Here is a 22,136-nt window from a genome sequence, read left to right as displayed (position 1 = left end):
ATCATTGCTTCTATATCAAGAGATTTGATAAATTGTACATTATTCTGCTCCTCTACGTTGATGAGATGTTAATTGTTGGAGCAAGCTTGTATGAGATTAACAAACTCAAGAAAGATTTGTCTGAAAAGTTTGCAATGAAGGATTTGGGTGCTGCTAAACAAATCATTGGGATGAGAATTTTTAGGGATGAAAAAGTTCTCAAGCTTTCACAAGAAGAATATGTGAAGAAAGTTCTTAGCAGGTTTAACTTGTATGATGCAAAACCAGTTACTACCCCCTTAGCTAGTCACTTCAGACTATCTAAAGATCAGACGCCTTCAACAGAGGAGGAGAAAAATTACATGGTAACTGTTCCGTATGCCTCTGATATTGGTTGTATTATGTATGCGATGGTTTGCACAAGACCAGACATAGCACATGTAGTGGGAGTTGTTAGCAGATTCATGAGCAATCCGGGTAGACAACATTGGGAAGCAGTAAAGTGGATACTACGATACTTAAGAGGAAGTACGGGTCTTACTTTGTGTTTTCGAAAGTCTAATATGAGTTTGGAAGGATATGTTGATGCTGACAATGGTGGTGATGTTGATAGTAGGAAGAGCACAATAGGGTATATTTATACTCTAGGATGTACTGCAATTAGTTGGGTTTAGAGTGCAACAGTTAGAGTGCCATTCATTTGACAAAGAATCCAGTTTATCATGGCAGGACGAAGCATATACAGGTTCGTTATCATTTCATCCGGTCAGCTTTAGAAGATGGAGTATTAGTTCATGAGAAGATTCCCGGGAGTGAGAATCCAACTGATATGTTGACGAAAGCTGTGACAAATGAGAAACTGAAGTTGTGTGCAACTTCAGTTGGTCTTCTTCGTTAAGATACCGAATGGAAAGCCACTACCGATCGAGAGATGATGAAGTTAGTCTCTAAGTGGGAAATTGTTGAGTTATGGAGCCTACACTTATAATAAACTTTACATTGTTAATTAGAGTTTATTGAGTTTTCTTTTTTGGTTTTTGGCTTGGGCCTGACCAAAGTTATTTAGGTTTATTACCTGAATATTTACCCTATAAATATGTGATTATTAAGGGTGTACATGGTGGAAGACAGAATTCTAGAGAGATAAAGTGTGAGGCAAAAACTTTGTATTCCTTCTTCTTCTTCATAGTAAATCTGGTGGTGGCTGAAGTGGATGTAGCTCAATTTGAGTGAACCACTATAAATCTGTGTGTTCTTCTTTCTTGTGTTTTTACAGATTATTTTCAAGCAGGTCGGATTTAGGAGATACAAATCCTAACAGAATTAACATAGATAGAGTGAAATTGCTAGAATCCATGCAAAGAGTGGGTGACACGTTATAATGAATTATAATAACCGGCCAAATACTGTATAACTTTTTCCTATTTGCAAAGGGTTGGAACTCATCGCTTGATAAACCAAGTCTCACGCTACGAGTATCCGACGCGAAGTCTTTATACCTCTCATCAAACGTTTTCTAAGTGTATGAATCAACTGGATGTCTCAACATATCACTTTCAACTCTTACTTCCTTGTGCCATCTCATCATTGGAGCGGTCTTAGAGCACATGTATATCCTATGCAGTCTTGGTATTAGAAGAAAATATCTTAACAACTTAGTGGACATAAATTTTCCATTTTGTTTCTTCCGAACTACGCCACTTGTTTGGTCGACTTTCCATCTAGAAAGGCCACAAACTCTGCAAGACTCCAAATTTTTGTCGTTCTTCCAAAATAGCATACAATTGTTCTTGCATGCATCTATCTTCTCATAGTTAAGTCCAATATCTGTAATGAACTTCTTACATTCGTAGTATGAATTTAGAAATTGAGCGTCCATCGATAATATGTCATCTTTAAGTAAATGCAACAACATATCGAATGGAGCGTTTGTCCATTGACCGACGTTCTCTATGTGGAGGAGTTTTAATAGTGCTGATGATTTGGTTATTCGTGCACCTTCATATAAAGGTCGTTTAGAATCATCAAGCAATTTATAGAATCTCTATGCATCCTCGACTGGTTCATTATTGCTCGATCCAGCATTAACGTTGCTCGGGCCAGTATTAACGTTGGAGAACATATCGTGTATAAAATCTTGTATATATTGTTCTTCATTGACCGTATTAATCAAGTTCAGTGAAATACTTATCACTTCCAGCACCACCTCATCATCATCATCGTCATCATCATCATCATTATCATAAACCACGTTAGTAGTACTCCTCTTTTCTCCATGACAATACCAGAATTCATAATTCAAATTTATTCCATAAACGATGAGGTGAGTCTTTACATGGACTATATCCATTAAAGTTGTGTTCAAACATTTCATGCAAGGACACTTCACTTTATGTCGTTATGTACTACTCAATGCAAAATGTAGGAAGTGGTCAACTCCTTCCACATATTTTGGATGATCTTGACGTAAGCTCATCCAAGTTTTGTCGAGTATTTCCATTAGATGAGTTTTCTTTAACCTAAATTATTATGTATCAATTGCAGATTAGATCTTCTTTGTATCAAGCTTAAACTTGTAATTCAAATCAAATTTATATACTTATAACTATCTATAACTTCATACTAATTTCATCAAATTTCAAATACATATTCATTCACACTAATTTTAGGTTCAGTATCACAATGAAAACCAGTCAACAAATATTACAAACTAATTTCAGAAAATTTCAGCCAAATTTCATAATAACTTCATATTAATTTTACAAATTTCAGCCAATTGAATTAATTTCACCAAGTTTCAGCCAAATTTCACAATAACTTCATATTAATTTCAGAAATTTTTAGTCAATTGAACTAATAATCCTCATTACAATATTACATACTAATTCATACTAATTCCATGTTCAATATCACAATGAAACCACTCAACAATGATTCAAACTAATTTCACCAAATTTCAGCCTAATTTCACAATAACTTCATACTAATTACACAAATTCAGCCAATTGAATTAATAATTCTAATTACAATATCACAATACATATATACTAATTCATACTAACAAGTCAACAAGGATTTATCACAATGAAATTCCAAATATATAAATTAGAGATACTAACCTGCATATTTGAAGACCTAAGTTTATGAATTCCAAACAATTGTGGAATAGATATGTAAACAAAAGAAGAAAGCAAGAATTAATGGCTATAACTATATAAACGAAAGAAAGAAACAAAGAAATAAAGAAAGAAATAAATAAATAAAGAAAGAGAGAGATCTACTTACAGAAAGCACGGATCGGCGAACTTATCGGAGAAAGAGAGGAGAGCGGCGATCGTCGTCAGATTAAATAGATAAAGGGAGGAGAGTGGCAACCGACGTCGAATTCAATGGAGAAAGAGTGCAAACGGAGGGTTTCAGCAGAGCGACGAAGAGAGAGAGAGGGGAGGGGAGGGTTTCAGTCCAATTTGCGATTTAAAGAATTAATACCGAAAGTTTTAGGTAAAACTTTCGGTATTAATCATAAATTATTGGGCGACGGTTTTGCCTAAATCTTTCGGCTTTGGCCGTGACCAAAACCAAAAGATATAGTATATATCTTTCGGGATTTGATCTTTTCAATTTATTATTTTATCTCGATGTAAGTATTATTATATTTTATCCTTAAAACTTAATGATAATCCTACTTAGAAATTAAACACAAATCCCACACATACAAATATAAAATATATACTTAATCATTCTAAGTATAATCACTCATTTGATATGTTTGGACAATTGATATGTTTGGACAAAAAGGGGAAAGAAATTAGGGTAGAGTGACCAAAACCGAAAGATTTAATGTAAATCTTTTGGTATCTACTATCTTATGCAAAAGATATACATAAATATTTCGGCTTTGTACTTAAATAACCAAACAAAACAAACTGTTGAGAAATGGGCAAAACCGAAAGATATAGTATATATCTTTCGGTTTTACCCTTCAAAACCGAAAGATATAAAGTAAATCTTTCGGTATTTGCGTTTTCAAATTTATTAATTTTACTAGATTGAAGCATGATTATATTTTATCCTTAAAACCTAATCACAATCCTATATTTAGAAATTAAACACAAACCCCTACACATAAAAATGTAAAACATAACCATTAATTCTAAGTATAATCAAACACAAACCTTATATTCATTTTTATATAATCAAACACAAACCTATACTTGTGACTTTAATCAAATCCCTATACTTGGAACAATTATCACAGTTAAAATGTTTGGACAATTAAACAAGATTCATGTACATAGAACAAAAACATCAATTGGAAAATGGTGTGAAAATTAGGGAAGAGAGTGACCAAAATTGAAAGATACACACTAAAATTTTCGGTATTTGGTGTTAAACCGAAAAACATACTTAAATATTTATGTTTTGGCCTTCAATAACAAGGAAAAACAACTGCTAGAAAGTGGGTAAAACCAAAAGATTTACATAATTCATTCGGCTTTACCCTTGAATACCGAAAGATTTCCCCCATATCTTTTGGTATTTGACCTTTTTAAAATTTATTAATTTAAACATTTGAAGCATTATTATATTTTATCCTTAAAACCTAATCACAATCATATACTTAGATATTAAACACAAATCCTACACATAAAAATATAAAACATAATCATTCATTATAAGTATAATCAAACACAAACCTTATATTCATCTTTATATATTTAAACACAAACCTATACTTGTGACTTTAATCAAATCCCCTACTTGGAATATTGTCTCACAATTGATATGATTGGACAATTAAACAAGATTCATGTACTTAGAAACCAAAACACCAATTGGTAAAGGGTGTGGAAATTAGGGAAGAGAGTGACAAAAACTGAAAGATATGTTAGAAAAAATAGATAGTTAATTAACAAGTAATTAACTATCTAAAAGATAAACAATGTGTTAAGATAAACAAAATATTCCTTGGGAATATGAAGAAGAAGGTTCTAAAACAAGACAAAAATACAGGCAAATGATTACCTGACTTTGTACAAGTCTACAAGCAATCTTCAAAGGGCAGGCGACCGCCAAATATACAACTTCCATGTGTACAAAAAAAAAAGCGTGCAAGGCACCTAATCCAGACCGACACAGCTTCTTCTGACCAAACACCTTGAAGAGAGAGAAATATGACCGTTGTCATATTTCCACTATAAAAGGAAGCACAAAGGCTGAAGAAAAGTTCTTTGGTTCACTGACTAGCTCTCCGCGCGAAAAATTGATCTTCTTCAACCTGATTCTTGCGCTCATCATAAAAGCTTTGAACTCTGAATACTGCGAATACACTATGATAAATCTGAAAAGCTATTGAGTGATAAGAACGAACTAAAGAAATCTATGTATTTACATACTTGTAAAAGTGTATTACAATACTGTGTGAGTATTGTAAAGTTTACATCGAGTAGTAAATAAGACTCGATTGTGTGGTGGAATATTCCTTAGTGAATATCCTTCTCATTGTTTGAGAGGAAGGGGTGACGTAGGAGCTTTATCTCCGAACATCCATAAAATCTGTGTTCTGTGTTCTTCATTTACTTTCGGTCACCAAACCAACCAAACCGGTTTTCCCTCATTCTAACCGACTTTTCTCCACACTCATTTCCAACCGATCCGTGTGTGTTACTTTAGACTGAAACAAACATTTACTCCCTTGAACTCGGTTCAAGAGTTTGTGACAGCCTATATAGTGTTCATACAGGTTTTAATTCTTAATCGAATTAGAGACAACCGTTGTGTGTGTTGTAAGAGGTCTCCTTTAGCCGGACCCCGGTCCCCTATCGGCAATCCCGATATTAACAAGATATACACTAAATCTTTCGGTATTTGGTGTTAAAACCGAAAAATATACTTAAACCTTTTGGTTTTGGCCTTCAATAACAAGGAAAAAACAACTGTTGGAAAGTGGGTAAAATTGAAAGATTTACATAATTCTTTCGGCTTTACCCTTGAATATCAAAAGATTTCCCCCATATCTTTCGGTATTTGACCTTTTTAAAATATATTATTTTAAACATTTGAAGAATGAATATACTTTATCCTTAAAACCTACTCACAATTATATACTTAGAAATTAAACACAAACCCCTACACATAAAAATATAAAACATAATCATTCATTATAAGTATAATCAAACACAAACCTATATTCATCTTTATATAATCAAACACAAACCTATACTTGTGACTTTAATCAAACCCCCTACTTAAAATATTGACTCACAATTGATATGATTTGACAATTAAACAACTCACAATTGATATGATTGGACAATTAAACAAGATCCATGTACTTAGAAACCAAAACACCTATTGGAAAAGAGGAAATAAATTAGTTAAGAGTGACCAAAATCGAGAGATTTAATATTACTCTTTCGGTATTCTTTGGCAAAACCGAAAGATATACCTAAAATTTTCGGTTTTAGTCTTAAATAACCCAAAAAATCATGTGCTTGGAAGTGGGAAAACCCAAAAGATTTAGATTATATCTTTCGGTATATCCCTTAAAGAAAACTCAACAGTTTGCCATTTTTTCTGAATTTTTTTAAATGGATAAAAACCGAAAGATATGGTCTATATCTTTCGGTATATCCCTTAAAGAAAACCAAACACTTAGGCGTTTTTTGAATTATTTTTGAAATGGATCAAAACCGAAAGATATATACAATATCTTTTGGTATATCCCTTAAAGAAAACTCAACACTTGGGCATTTTTCTGATTTTTTTTGGAAGGGATCAAAGCCGAAAGATATAGACCATATCTTTCGGTATATCCCTTAAAGAAAACCAAGCACTTAGCCGTTTTTCTAAATTTTTTTGAAAGGCATCAAAACCAAAAGATATAGACCATATCTTTCGGTATATCCCTTAAAGAAAACCAAACACTTAGCCGTTTTTCTGAATTTTTTTGAAAGGCATCAAAACCGAAAGATATAGACCATATCTTTCGGTATATCCCTTAAAGAAAACTCAACACTTAGTCATTTTTCTGAATTGTTTTTGGAAGGATCAAAGCCAAAATATATAGACCATATCTCTCGGTATATCCCTTACAGAAAACTCAACACTTAGCCATTTTTTTATTATTTTTGAAGGGATCGAAGCCAAAAGATATAGACGATATCTTTCGGTATATCCCTTAAAGAAAACTCAACACTTAGCAATTTTCTGAATTTTTTTTGGAAGGGATCAAAGCTGAAAGATATAGTCTATATCTTTTGGTATTATTTTAAAATGCCGAAAGAGATGTAGAGACTGTCGGCTTTTTCTCTCATTCGCGACAGGTTTATTCCTTTCGACACCTATACCGACAGATGTATAAATCTTTCGGTGAAATCCCCTTTTTTACTAGTGATTGTACACTCTAAAAATAGTTTCACTCCAAAGAACTCGAGACATAATTAGTTTTATGTCATACATTTCTCTCGAATTCAGTGTGTAAGGATGATGGATTTTAATGATATACTTGGTATCTGAATTTATTCCTAAGAGTGCTCCACGAATCGACTAGCTGAGGAATATACTTCATGCAAGCTTATTCTTAAGATTGTCAATTGTGAATAAAATTTTGATAAAGAATCGTCACCTAGTTTATTCATGAGAAACTAAAAAATAAATTTATCAGAAATTCTATGGAGTTCGGTATTTAGTTTCACATGGAAAAAGGCATCAACACTATAATCTCACGTGTCGTCTACAAAGACGGTCTCTACTACGAAATAATTATTGTTTTATTTATGATATGACAATTTTACTCTAATTTATCATTTTCAATAAACACACTTCTACAATTAAATATCTAATTTCTAGCATATTACTAAAGGATCATGCCCATTATATTTCTAGAAATGCATTAAGGTCAATCATAACTCGTAACTAGAATCATAATTAAAAGCGAAGTGTCCTATTGCGAGAGAGTAAAAAATTGTTGAAAACTAAATTTTTTTCAAAAAATATATTTAGTACATTGAATGGTCAAGAAAAATGTGAGAAACATGAAGAAGTTTTTGTTCGTATTTTACGGAACTATAAAATCTAATTTAGGAGCTCATAAAATATAGTAAATGAAGAAATTGTTCCGAAAATTTCCTAAAATAGAGATAATTTATAGAATTATCAAGAAAATTATTTAAAACCATTTTCTATTTATTGTAATTTTATAAAATTATTTCAAAAATTAGAAGTTGAGAAACCGATAGAACATAAACCATGTTCGTAATGAACTTGAAATCCAGATAGGCTGGGTTGTAGATTCGGGATGCGGAGTAGGTTTGATATGGGCTTGGGCTTCAGAAGCCTGGGTCGAGATTGTGATTTAGTCCGAAGCAGAAAGGTCTGGGGTTCGATTCCCCGAACACTCCCCAAATTTTTTTATATTATAAAATGATTGATTTGCAACAAGTGCATTAGCGACATTATTTTCGTTAAAAATGGTCTTTAACAATATTTCCAAACATTCGTAACTAAATTTGTAAATAATTGTTTCAACCATTTTTTCACTAAATAATTTCCAATATTTAAAAAAAAAATCATTTTCTCTAAAACTTTAACTAACCATGATTAATATAAATATTTAATAAATTTTGTAATATTTTTTTATTAATAAACTTATTGTTTTATTTTTAAATTTCAAGACAATAAATATATTAAATAATAAAAATATATTCAACATAAATTTTAATACCTTACAAAATTAAATAATGTAATACTCTTCAAAAATACCTAATATAATTAAGTAATAATATTTGCAATTTTTATGCAACTATATCTACATTATCTACCATAAAAATATATTTAACAGAAACAGCAATACCTTATCAAATTAGGTCATTGAATATTTTTTGGAATACCTATATTTATTTATTATTTGCAAATCTATCTACAAATTTATTAGATATATTTCTTTTGAAATTTTATTTAATATTATATTATTCAAACTTTGTTTGGAATTATCTTTTTTAATTTTTGCAATATATTATTTGTAATATATTATGTAATTGATTTATATCCATTTTCGGGTTACACGTAAAATTTTATTATTGATAATTCCTCAATATATTTAACGTATAATTCTGCTATTATGACTGCAATTACCTTATTCGTAACTTTACAATAATATTAATAATCACTAAAAAAAAAATGTTAAATTGCAACTATACAATTTTCCACTTAAATTCCATTAAAAAAATCATTTTCCAACTTCTATAGCAACATTATACATACTTGTCACTAATTTTGTAAATTTGCCAAAATCAATTAGTAGTGTGAAGATGCAATATTTACAACTCTAATTCCAACTCATTGACATTCTCATTTGTAACTATATATTAGTAATCTTTATTCTAACATTTTAGGTTTATTATATTCTGAAAACATTACAACTTTTGTGGTAGGTGGAGGTCGGATGGTGGGTGGTTTGTCAAATATGAGGTATGAATTAGTTATTTCTATGACAAACATTTGAAAGTGTGCATGAAGTCACGAGATGAAGGTCAAGTGGTAGTTGGTTAGTGTGAGCTCAGAAATAATGGTTGGTTTGACGAGCATTTGAAAGTGTGAGGTCACGAAATGGAGGTCGGGTGGTAGGTGATCTTTCGAGTGTGAGTTTGGAATTAATGGTTGGTTTGATGAGCATTTAAAAGTGTGAGGTTATCCGAAGGTATAGGTTCAAATCCTATTGGACGCAATTTAATTCCATATATGTTTATAGTTTTTTAAGATAATTGAAAAGGAAGAAATATCTTTATGCTTGTTCTTTCAGTCGGCCAACAGTTTATCACGGAAAAAAGGACTCACTGAGCCGAGATGAATGTTAGGTGGTGGTTAATGGTTGGTTTGATGTCGGATAAGAGATTTGTGATCAGTTTATTTTTTTATCAAACTATATGACAAGTTATAAACACTTGAAAATATTCTTTTCACAAGACAGACTTGTATGATGTAAGGCCACATCATACTAAATATACTCCCAAATGGAGAAATACATTATTGAAAGGGTAGAACCATTTAAATTGAGGGATACATTACTATTGCATTTAGTTAGAATAGTTAACAAATCAATATCCGAGAGCAGGCAATTCAAGATAAACCTTTGCTCTCATATTGGTTTTGAATTAATAATTCATATCAATCAAAGGAAAGAGGAATCGGCTCAACATGGAGCAAGGTGACAAGATCCTTATTCTTTCCATTAACATGATGTCCATTCCCATCACCATATTGACCCTACAACAAAATATACCTTTAGTGACCCATAATTGCCAATGCATATTAAACGTTGGTAAAAGTCTTAAGAAAAAAAGGTTTTTGCCAACCTTTAATATTTATGACAACCTTTATAACTTTTTTTTTACGGGTTATAAGTTCGGGTGGGTAAGCTCTCGTGGGTCAGTTTTAAGATGAGTGGGTGGATAGGATTTCTCCCTAATTTCATTTCCACTTCTCTCTAATCCCTCTAATCTCTTCTCTCTGCTTCTACACTCTTTGAATTTCTTATGATCCATTCTTCTACTACGACCCTCCCAAAACCAGGTAGATTCGAATCCATCATGTATCTACTTGATTGTAGACAAATTAATTATCAAGAAACGATCAAAGCATTCGTTCTCAATGAAGCATTTGTTTTCCATGTGTGTATTCGTTCTCAATAGCTCACAATCTGTACTGAGAAACTTTAAATTTATTTCTTCACTCACCGAGCTTAAAAAAGGTAGCACTTCTGGATATTTGTGTTTATTTTCCGTTTTCATATGTCATCCCTTCTAGATCCACATCCGGAAGAGAAAAGATGTTTCCAAATGAATTCGGTATTCTTAAAATTTTCTATTATTAGGTTTTTGTTGTGCTTAGAAAATTTCAATTATAATGTTACGCAATATGTTTTTTTTTCTACTATGAAGAACATTCAGTTAGGGTGCATGGTTAAAATCTCAATGCAATAATTTCTCCTACTTAGATATTATTCTTTTCATTTTCTTAAATTGCAGGTTGTCACTCCAATAGCACCTCTAAGCCATTAGGTATGTTGGTTACTGTGGGTTTTTTTTTGTTTTTGAAAATGTATGTTAGTAAGATTTGGTTTGTAAAATTGGATTTAGTAGTTGAAGAAGGGAGATATCATTGTGTGTTTGACATTATTTTATTCTATATAGGCTGGATATTTATGCAAAGTCTAAGGTTGTGTAGTAAAAAATTCAGTAAATTACTTGGATCATATCAGTAAAAAGAAACATATGTACAACCCAACCAGCCTAGTTACAAATTTCATTTGTTCAGGAGGATTATGCTTTCTTTTTTTCCTGCAGACCAAAGGGCTTTCGATATATCTATGCAAATGGAATGGGAAACCCTTGAACAGGTAGATGACAATTCGAGCTTTGGGTATTTCTAGTATGGATGCACTTTTATTACAGAAATATATTATATGAGGAGATATATCCAGAATAAAGAAGAGACGACTCTTGTTGTGTATGAAAACAAACTAATGTTCCATTTTGTACTTCTTATAGTAATTAGTATTGTTGATGTGTTGGCTGGGGAGTTTTAACAGGGTCAACAGTGATTTGAAGTACTGAAGAAAATGAAAGATTTGGGAAGCATTATAGAACAAGGTATTCCTCATACATATCCATCAACGAGCTTCGAAAAGGTATGACTTTCAGAGATAGATCTCTGTGTTTATTTTCCATTTTCAAATGTCATCCCTTGTAGATCCACATCCGGGGTGAGAAAATATGTTTCCAAATGAATTTCTGTTATCCTTCAAATTTCTAGAAAATTTCTATTATTAAGAAAAAAATCTTCTTGAAAAAGTAAGATATATTTGACCAAATATCCCTTTAGTATTTATATGTGGAGTGAAATTATAATTCATTAATATTTTATTTTACAACAATTGTGAGTTTTAGTAAATTTACATCTGAACAAAGTGACATAGAGAAGATTAGGCTTTAAGTTTGTTTCTTAAATCTTTAGACTAAATTTTATATTTGTTTCTTTAATCTTTAGACTAGACTTTTTTTTCTTGAAAAAGGCTATCACAACATCTCATCAATCATCAAGAGCCCTCACATCGATCAAAGTGCTTTCAGGTGAGAATCTTTAAGTGTTTTAATACCTTGGTTGCATTAAAGTCGATTGTTTCTAATTAACAAACAAAATGAAGAAGAACAATACTCGCTTTCGTTCATTTGTGATTACTGTACTTTTGATTTTGAATATTTGACAGAGCAGGGCAAAATAAAATAGTCTAATGTTCTTGGACTGTGAATTGAAGATCCAAACCTTGTTTATTATGCATTACTTCAAGGATCAATTTGCTGTTGGATATTTGAAACGAGGTGCTCTTCTTCCTCGCCAATCTATTATTTATTGTAATACTTTTCATGTGTTCTGTTGAGGCTAAATGAAATTTACTAGCAATGGATGTAATTGATTTATTATTATCTTCCATGTCTTTATTCTATGGTTAGATAATACTAAGGTTGATGAGATTAATGATATAAAACTAGAATTGAAGAAGCTGGTTGCTAACCAAGAAAAGATGCCAGCACAAATAGATAAGTTGGAATCTTTGTTGGCCGATAAAGGGATCCTTCGAGACATCTTCCACTTTGTGCGGAAATAAATCTACTTAATGTATTTTTCTACCACTTATTTTTTTTCTTATTTGAAATAATTGTACCTGCATTTAATGTTGAAGGTGGTATTTTTCCTACATAAATGATGATTTAACGTGTTCCCCTTTCTTGAATATAGGTTTAGATTACGAGCCCATGAAATTCTAATTATTAGACATAATTTCCAGAATTGTTTGAATATTAGCAAATTATAATGGGCTTGAAGACAAAAAGAAAAGGGATAACGTTATTAAGGATGGAATGACATTCCCTAATTTGGTCCATATATTTCAAAACAAATGTTAAGACACTGCTGTAGTATTTCTCATTCCAGTTTTCTGAAACAGAAAAAGAAAATACCTCAAAATTAGAAAGGCTACTATATATTCTCACAGTATTATTATCATATAAAATTTTGCATTCTTAATCTCAGCTTATTGACATATTCCTCTCATAATTTCGTTCCGCAAAAAAATGCAGGTTTTTCTGTTTGTCAATAGATTTCGTGTTCCAATCCTAGATAAATAATTTTAAAATATGTATTACAACTATAAAATATAAGTATGTCTAAAGTTTTCTTACTTGTTCATTTTTTATGTCTTATACGGAAATATGTGCATATGATTGAATATTTCGGTAATGAAAATGAATTTTATTTTCTTACAAAGAATTGAGTGTGACATGGGATGTGGATTTGTACTCGGAATTGCTCAAGATTGGAGTGTATAAATGGTATTCATAAATCCAATGTTTTTACCATTTCATATATTTATAGGAGTAAAATTTAAATTTAATTCTTTTTTTATTCATCTGTAGATGTAAGATAAATATTTCATTTGACTAAATATGTGAAGAAAATCCATCAAAAATCCAATTATATTGTGGTTAAAAATTAAAACACTTGATTTAGCAAGTGCGCATGCAGATTATAAAAATTTTGGTTTTAATTATGAAATTTAATTGCTAGTCATATAATTTTTTTGGAATAAATAAAGCATTGAGGAAGGTTGAGTAGTTGAATAATGGAGAAGTGAGATTGTTTTATCTATTTTATCCAATCTTTGTTCACTTTCAATTTTTTAGTATGTTTATTTTGGGTGTACATATAAAATTTATTAAAAGTAATTGGTGATGGAACATTTGATAATGTATGGCGAGTTAGTAAAATTAGTGTAAAATTGGCGAGATAATTCTTTTTTTATTTATCTACAGATGCAAGATAATTTATTTTCTTTGATGTTTCCTCGATATTCTATATTAATAAATTTGATCTCCTAGAAAGCAACCTCGGAGTTCTAATAATTTTTAGTTAATTCTCTTTGTGAAAATATGTGTTTCCTGTCATGATTAATGTTGGGACCAACAATCAGAAGCTTCTTAAAGACCCACTATATAAGATTTATTCTTTTAACACCTACTACATAATGTAAATAGAAATCACTAGCTAAAGTTGGATGTAACAGATTTTGTCCTACTGGTGTTTTTTTCTAAAAATGTATCCAATATGTATGGAGAACTGTTAGATCATACGAGATGTTAGTTATGACCCTCAATCAGGGATTGTATTTGTCGTAAGTTTTCTATTTGAAATATTAATATGAATGTACATGATGAGTACACGGATTTAACGAACTGAAAAAGATCAGTCATGTACAACTTTTGAGGAAGTCAGGAAAACACAATATCAAATCAAACCTTTGGGAATCAAGTTATATAATTTATCATTGTGATTTTCTTTGTTTTGTTTGATAATCTTCTCATCATGATTCTTCTTCTTTGGTTATTCATTCAGTTGCTCCGTTCAATGCCTGTTTTCCTTTAGTTGATATTAAATTCTTCTTAGTTGAATGTGATAATATATTTTATATGCTTCAACATGAAGCAAAATTATCTTTGTCATTTTTGTCAATTTTTTGTTTCTCATTTACCATTATTAAGAGAAACAAAAGTTGTTAACGTTGACCGTAGAATAAATGAGAAAGTGGATCTTCATTTTTCAGACTAAAAGTTAATGCATGATTAAACATTCCACTAGCACATACCTATTGATTTGTCATCTGAACATACTCCTCTAAAAGTTCAATGGATGTGAATAAAAATATTATTTAATCCATTAAAAATATTATTTAATCCATTCAATTACTGGTGCTATTCTTTGTCAGATTTGGGCTTGCAAGAATCTCGCCTTGATGGTGAAGACTATATTGCTGTTGTCGATGAATTTATGGAGGCTGTCTTTATTTGCTAGCTTCATGTGATTGTGCAGGTAATCCTGGAATGTGCTAAACATTGCTTTAATTATTTTTCCTCTCTCAAGAACGATAGTTATGTTCTATATTCATATAGTATGAATATTTTCAAAGCAAGTTGGCCCATTCAAATTTTTGCAACATTATAGAAACAACTAAAAAATATTTATTGATGATGTCCAGATAATTGCAAATATTTTATGTATTTATACACTGACAACTGTATTGCAAAACTAGATTATATTTGTCCCTTAATTGATCTCTTACTATATCATAAACTTATAGAAACTAAGAGAGAGTAGGAAATTCAAGATTGTAACAAGAATGGTCTACCTTTATGTCATTACACACAATACACATTGGAAAATCTAGAAATATTGGCTGTATTATAAATTTTATGAAATCTAGGTGGGAGTGATTAGGATATTGTAGTAAAGAATGGCCTACCCGTATGTCATTTCACACTAAACATTGTAAAGTTTTGGTAAATTGACTCTCATCCCTCACACACAAAAACTTTACACAATCACATTTTTTAATATTCTTGTTTGCTACTTTACAATGTTGACTTGTGTTGTTGTCAATTATTTCCTCTATTTTCCATTCTATAACATACCCGTTGTGTTTATTGTGTACAAATGCATAGTTAATGGTTGTTCCAGCACATAGGATGTCTACTTAATCAGTTTGACAACTTGAGTGTAATTTTATTTGATGTTTTAGGTTAAAAAGAGAAACATAGGCTACTAATTTATCCATATGTATCATCGATTTGAATACCACCTACAACTGCCAATATCTTCCCTTAATTTGATATTGTTTTGTGAGGAATATGCAATCTCTTCCAAATTAGCTTTTCCAAGGTCAGATATTGGTGTTAAGCTTGTCATATTTTCATATTCTTCAGATTAGTCTTCCTAGGTCTCATACAATTTGTTTTAGTGCTTATCACATTTGTTTCAACTTTTTTCCTTCAAAGTCCCGTTGGATGTTGAGAGGTTATTATCCTCATTAATTGTTGTGTTACATTAAATGGAAATATGTAATATAAAAATGTGGTTTCAGATATTAGAAGCTCTGAAGGACTCATCTTCCACCAGACCAACAATTTTTGTAATGTCAAATCCGACAAAAAATGGTATTCTCGTTACTGCAAATACCTAAGTCAGGCGTCATTCTCCATCTAACACATTTAACTTTCTTCTATTGACAGCTGAATGCACCCTGAAGAAGCTTTCTCTATATTGGGTGAGAATTTCATATATGTTAGTGGAAGCCCATTTAGAGATGTGGATTTTGGTATGACCCCAATCTACGTGTTGATGTTTTCTCTTTTAGCCTGTCAAATTTTACCTATACAACTTTTCCAAATGGAAAAATTATGCTTCATTTTGAAAAAATAATTTACTTAGTTATTTGTTCAAATAACCTATCCTCTTTAACTGTTTATATCTAGAATTGAGCATTTTAAGTGTGCTTGTTTTATAAGAATCAAACTTCTCTTAGAGCTTAGATCATTAATGATATGGTAAGGATGATTAGATTTTCTGTAGTCTTACTTAAATAGATGTGAATAATAACTTGATCTATGGCATTTGGCACACATTTTCCAGGTAATAGGCATATTGGCCATAGCAATCATGAAAACAATATGTACATTTTTCCTAGGTTAGTTTCAAATATAAAATTTCTTCATCTCCTTAAAAAGTAGCTGCAAAATTTATTCTCTTTCAACTCATGAATTACTTGCATGTATGGGAATTTTAGAATTGGACTGGACAATCTTATTAGAACTTATCAAAGGTAGTTAATTGCCTGTCTAAAAAAAGTTAAATTTTGTGTGTACTCATATGACATGAAAATAACTCTTGTTACAGTTGAAACCATTGTCAACATTTGTGTTGCAAGAGAGGTATGCATGCCACTTTGTTTTCTAATAGTAGTGTTAAAACCATTGTCAGAATTTGTTGTGTACTCATTTGACTTGAAAATAAGAATTATGTTGAAGTTGATAAGTAAGTTGAGGGAATTGTGAATGCATTAATAGAAACTGGGGCAATTATACCAACACTCAAATTGTCAAAGGATCTCAAATTACCAAAAGATATTTTATGAAAGTGAGACAGAAAGTAGTAAAGTTATTTTCATCTCAAGGGAATTATTTATTTGAAATTTAAAACATTTTATTTAAATAAATAGAACATTAGATGTAAGGTAACTAATTAATGTTCTTTTTATTTAATTATTTAAGTTTTAATTATTATTTTTGAAATGTTGTTTTTATTTAATTATTTAATTTATAAAGAAAATTAAGTATTAAAACATTATCTTACCAAATGTAGAAATATAAATAAATAAAATTTTAAAAGAATTATTAAAATAACAGTATAAAAATAAACTAGACTTTTAGCGACATTTGAATTACTGTTACCAACGCTTAAATAAGCGTTGTTAAATTCCCTTTCTTTTTGACAACACTTAAAATAGTAGTACCGACGCTTAAATAAGCGTTGCTAAAACTTGCACCCACCCTGCTTTCAGCGACACAAGAATAATTGTCGTTAACATTTTTGGCGACGCTTTGAAGTGTTGGCAGAAGTCTTGTTAAGCGTCGCCATTAGTCTTTGTTTTTAGTAGCGTGATTCATGTAATGACTTGCCCTTGCAATGTTTGTTACTATATCTGTATATGTATTATCAAAAGGGCAATTTGGTATAGCTCTAGATGTGTTTATCATCTTCCATGCTTTCGAAATTAGTTTCTTAATCTGTTCTTGAGATTCTTCTTCCTATGTGCCAGTTTCATGCTTGTAAATTTGTACTGATTTCAGTATATCACCACGTTTCATTTCATTCTATAATCCAAAATTCAAACCGAAAATATTAAAAACAAATAAGGCTGCTCAATTAAAAATTGAATTTAGTATTGTATTCTTAGTTCATGTGTCACAAAGAGGCAACTTGCCTTTCAAGTTCCCAAATCATTGACTAGACGAAGGATCATGGATGAACATTTGATAATATCATGATTGTATTTAATTGCTTCCAAGCTCTTTTCTGTGATGCGATGAGAGTCACAAGTCACATCAACAAAGAAAATATCCATGAATGGCCAGCACATGACCTGCAACAGACATCCATCCATTGTTCAAGTACTCCTCAAAAGAAGGGACATACATCCCATGGAACCATCTGACTTCCTTCATGTAGCACCCACATAAATCTGTCCACTACATCAAATAATCAATCAAAACAACAATGTATGTTATAAGAAGTTATCCAATATAATCGCATGTTGTATCAAAGTTATTGATTTAACAAACACAAATTGCAACAAATATTGTAGAACATGGAAGTAAAAAACATATATCTCTTTTATTAGGTATGGAAGTGCGTGCACTCCAACCTTCTTAAGAGACTCATAGCCCAATTCATTGATAGAATTTACATTTTCAAGAAAACATATCTTCAGAGAATTCTTCTCGCAACAAAGAAAATGAATTGAAAACTAAAATATAATCATTAGATATCATAGTTTATGTTGATATCTAATAATCTTATAATATAATATAATATAATATAATATAATATAATATAATATAATATAATAGGTTTTCTCGACTATTATTAGTAGATTAAAAATATACCATATAATAATTGTCTTCAACATTTAGCTTCTTAAACTCAAATGGTATTTTATCTATTTAAATAATCGCAAAGACATGATACATGTTTGTATAGTTGAAAATGAAAATTGGGAGATCAAATCTAACCTTATAAATGCATCGGTTAAGAGCTCGAGCTCGTCCAAGGTTCCATAGACATCACATATATCATCGATACATGTGATTAGTTGGTTGACTCTTGAAGCCATACTTCTATAGTATTGGAACTCAGGTCGTGGATCGTAAACATCCGCTATAGACCATAGGTAACATTCAACCAACCTGTCCCTAACAAAAGGCAATTTCTTGTTCCATCCTAAGTTCTCCCACCATCTACATAATAAATTTGAACTTATGATGGTTTGTAACATAACTAATAAAGTTGGGATTTAGATGTAACAATAATCCACACATTCATTTTTCTGTTAATCATCTTTTAATAATGCCCCCATGGAAATGACAATAATCATATTGGTTAGTGACACTAATGCCACTATTCCTACAAGTCATTTTAATTAGTGTTGATATTTACCCCCATGATGAATGTTTGAGGTCTTCTTGGTGTATAGCTTGTACCATGTTGAAATCCAACTTAGAAAAATTAAGGAGGGCGTTATTGATATATTTTTTATTTCCATAAGCATCAATGAACAACCTCGCCTCAAATCTTTCCATTGCCCAATGGAGGGGAAGCTCAAGAGCGTGATTAACCAGCATAGCCAAATATTGATTCTTTATTTTGTTTAGATTTTCACACAAGTGTTTCACAGAAAACTCTTCGGCCTCATCCAATATATGTTCTTCCTCAAAGACATGAAACGAGGCCTCGTACAAAGACAACAACCCCTTGGTATCCTCAGGCAAGGAGTTCTTGAAATTCCCATTTTTGTCTTTTAATTTGTCAAAAACATCCGCAAATACAAACAAATATCTAGTACATATATACCCAGATTCTATATATATGAATATTGGCAAAAACTACAATTATTATTAACCAATGAAAAAAAAAGTTAAGAAGGCACATATATAAATCAATTTGACAAACAAATGTTATATACACGCATATATACATAAAAGGTTGTAATACCAACCCGAGGAAACACTATAACCATGTTTTCTGAAGATCCTAAATCTGAGAGCTGTTTCATAGAGACCAAGTTCTCCACTTAGCCATTGTGTGTCCTTGTATATATATGTTATCCAAACATTTCTTTATTTCTTCCTCAAAGTGATAAGTCACTCCAAGTCTCTTGACTGTGTCAATTAACTCCAATTTCTCCAATGGGCTCTCCATCTTTTCTAGAATCATAATTTTCACCTCTTCTTTCAACTTTTCCGCCTACTTCTCATAGTCATCTCCCTATAAAATGCATATTCCAATATTATGCATGATGAATCACATAAAAAAATACTTTAAAAGAATATATGTATGCTCTTTATAGGTTACCACATATTTGATGTTAAGAGACTGTATGTATTCATATTTCCAAATGGTTGGACCATAATTAGCACACCGTCTCACTATGGCTTGGTCATCATTCGGTTCATTTATGGTGGTACTCATGCTGCACTTGAGCTTCCTGTTCCAACGATGTCGGCTTGTTGAAACTTTTGTTTGCCATAATAGTTGGTGACCGACAAAGAAACGAACAGGTTGCTCATGTATAAATAGCGGGAAAAATTTGTAGCTGATCCACGGCTTTTCGGTTTTGTGATGGAGTTTGTAGGAAGACAAAATGGAATACATTGAAGAAATGCTCATCATTTTGCATTCAACAAAAAGATGGAGTTTCTTGTTTATGTAGTTTAGAAGTGATGAGGTTGCTCATGTATAAATAGCGGGAAATTTTTTTTAACTTAAAAGGTGTCACCAATAAAAAAAAACAACGTAGCAAACAAGGGCAAAAATCCATATCTGTGTTTACACGAAAGACTTTTCACCACGATAAAACAAACTGTGGTTATAGCAAACGGTAAATAAAAGCCTTGATTAATCACCAATTTATTTCCATCCTTGTAAAAAGTTGTTGTAAAAATATATTTCTACAGTTTGAATTGAAATGTGAAGTGGCCTAAAATATTGTCAGTTATGTCTAAAGTGTATTATTTTTTTACTGTCTTGAGATTAATATTGAAAATATGTCACTAGTTTTCAATTATGGTCGATTTGGATGTATGAAATTTGAATTGAAATTAATATTGAAATTTTAATACCAATTGCATAAGAATTGATATTGAATTATAACTATTCAATAATTATATTTTAAAAAACTATAAAATTTTCATTAATTGTAATTTTTAAATTTTAAAAAAAATATAATAAGAATAATTTGACTATATTTTATATAGATATTGATTTGACATAACCTATTAAGATAACTAATATGTCAACATTTTGTTTAGGGTTAGATTTTTATTTAAAAAAAAAATATTAATTCGATATTTTACTTTCTAAATAAATTAATTTTTTAAATTAAAAACATAAAATACCCGTTGAAGAAATCGAATAATAACACCTGTTTAGCAATCTAGAAATAGACAAGCTACAACAAAGGTCTAACAATTCTTTTTCCCCTTTTGTATAATCAAATAGGCAGTCAATTCAATTGAGCATCAAACAATCAAGCAATCAAAGAAACAGAGACCAAAACCCCAAGATTTTACACGGAAAACCCAAATTAGGTAAAACCACGGGACACTTCGGCCACATAAATCATCCACTATATCAAATGGGTATACAATGTTGTTCAATACAAGCCTAGAGTTAATCTAATAAAAATTATCAATTAACCTCATCATAACTTGTCATTCACATACATTATCATCATCACTAAAGATGGATAACCAAATGGAGAAGAGATAAAGGAAATCAGAACAAGAATCTGCTACTTCAATGGAGGAATTGTTGCTTCAATGGAGGAAGAACTGCTGGAAGAGGGAGAGAAAAAACCAACTACTGAAAACTGTTGTGTTTTTTTTTCTTAATTAAATATGCCATAATGGGCTTTATTAATTTGTTAGGCTCAGCTGCCAAATGAGCTGACCCAACAAATCTCCCCCGTCAGCGCAACTTCGCGGGCTCCAATAAACCTGCTCTCTCCCGACAATCTTCAAACTTGTCCTTAGGCAAGGATTTCGTAAACATATTGGCACCTTTCTCACTTGTATTAATCTTCTCCAAGTTCAGCTCTTTTGCCTCAAGCACATCATGTATCCAATGATATATCACGTCGATGTGTTTGGATCTCGAATGAAAAGCTGAATTCTTTGAGAGATGAATGACACTTTGACTGTCGCAAAACAAAGTGAACTTCTCTTGCTTTTGGCTTAACTCTTGTAGGAACTTCTTCATCCATAACACCTCTTTACATGCCTCAGTAGCTGCAATATACTCAGCTTCTGTAGTAGACAAAGCAACACACTTTTGTAACCTTGACTACCACAAAACAACACCGCCTGCAAAGGTAACTAAAAAACCTGATACATATTTTTTTGAATCAACATCACCCGCCATATCAGAATCTGTAAAGCCTTCCAAAATAGGAATATCACTTCCGAAGCATAAACGTGATTTCGAAGAGCCTC

At 31.2% G+C, this 22,136-nt stretch overlaps 1 pseudogene; it reads right to left on the bottom strand.

Annotated features, from left to right (window-relative positions):
- Positions 1-2,023: 2,023 nt before the first annotated feature.
- LOC124943346 lies at positions 2,024-20,115 on the bottom strand (annotated as a pseudogene).
- Positions 20,116-22,136: the final 2,021 nt, after the last annotated feature.

The sequence above is a fragment of the Impatiens glandulifera genome, chromosome 6 (genome assembly GCF_907164915.1).
Source record: "Impatiens glandulifera chromosome 6, dImpGla2.1, whole genome shotgun sequence".
Lineage (NCBI taxonomy): Eukaryota > Viridiplantae > Streptophyta > Magnoliopsida > Ericales > Balsaminaceae > Impatiens > Impatiens glandulifera.
Note: the sequence above shows the minus strand (reverse complement) of the source record. Positions and strands in the feature narration are given on the sequence as shown.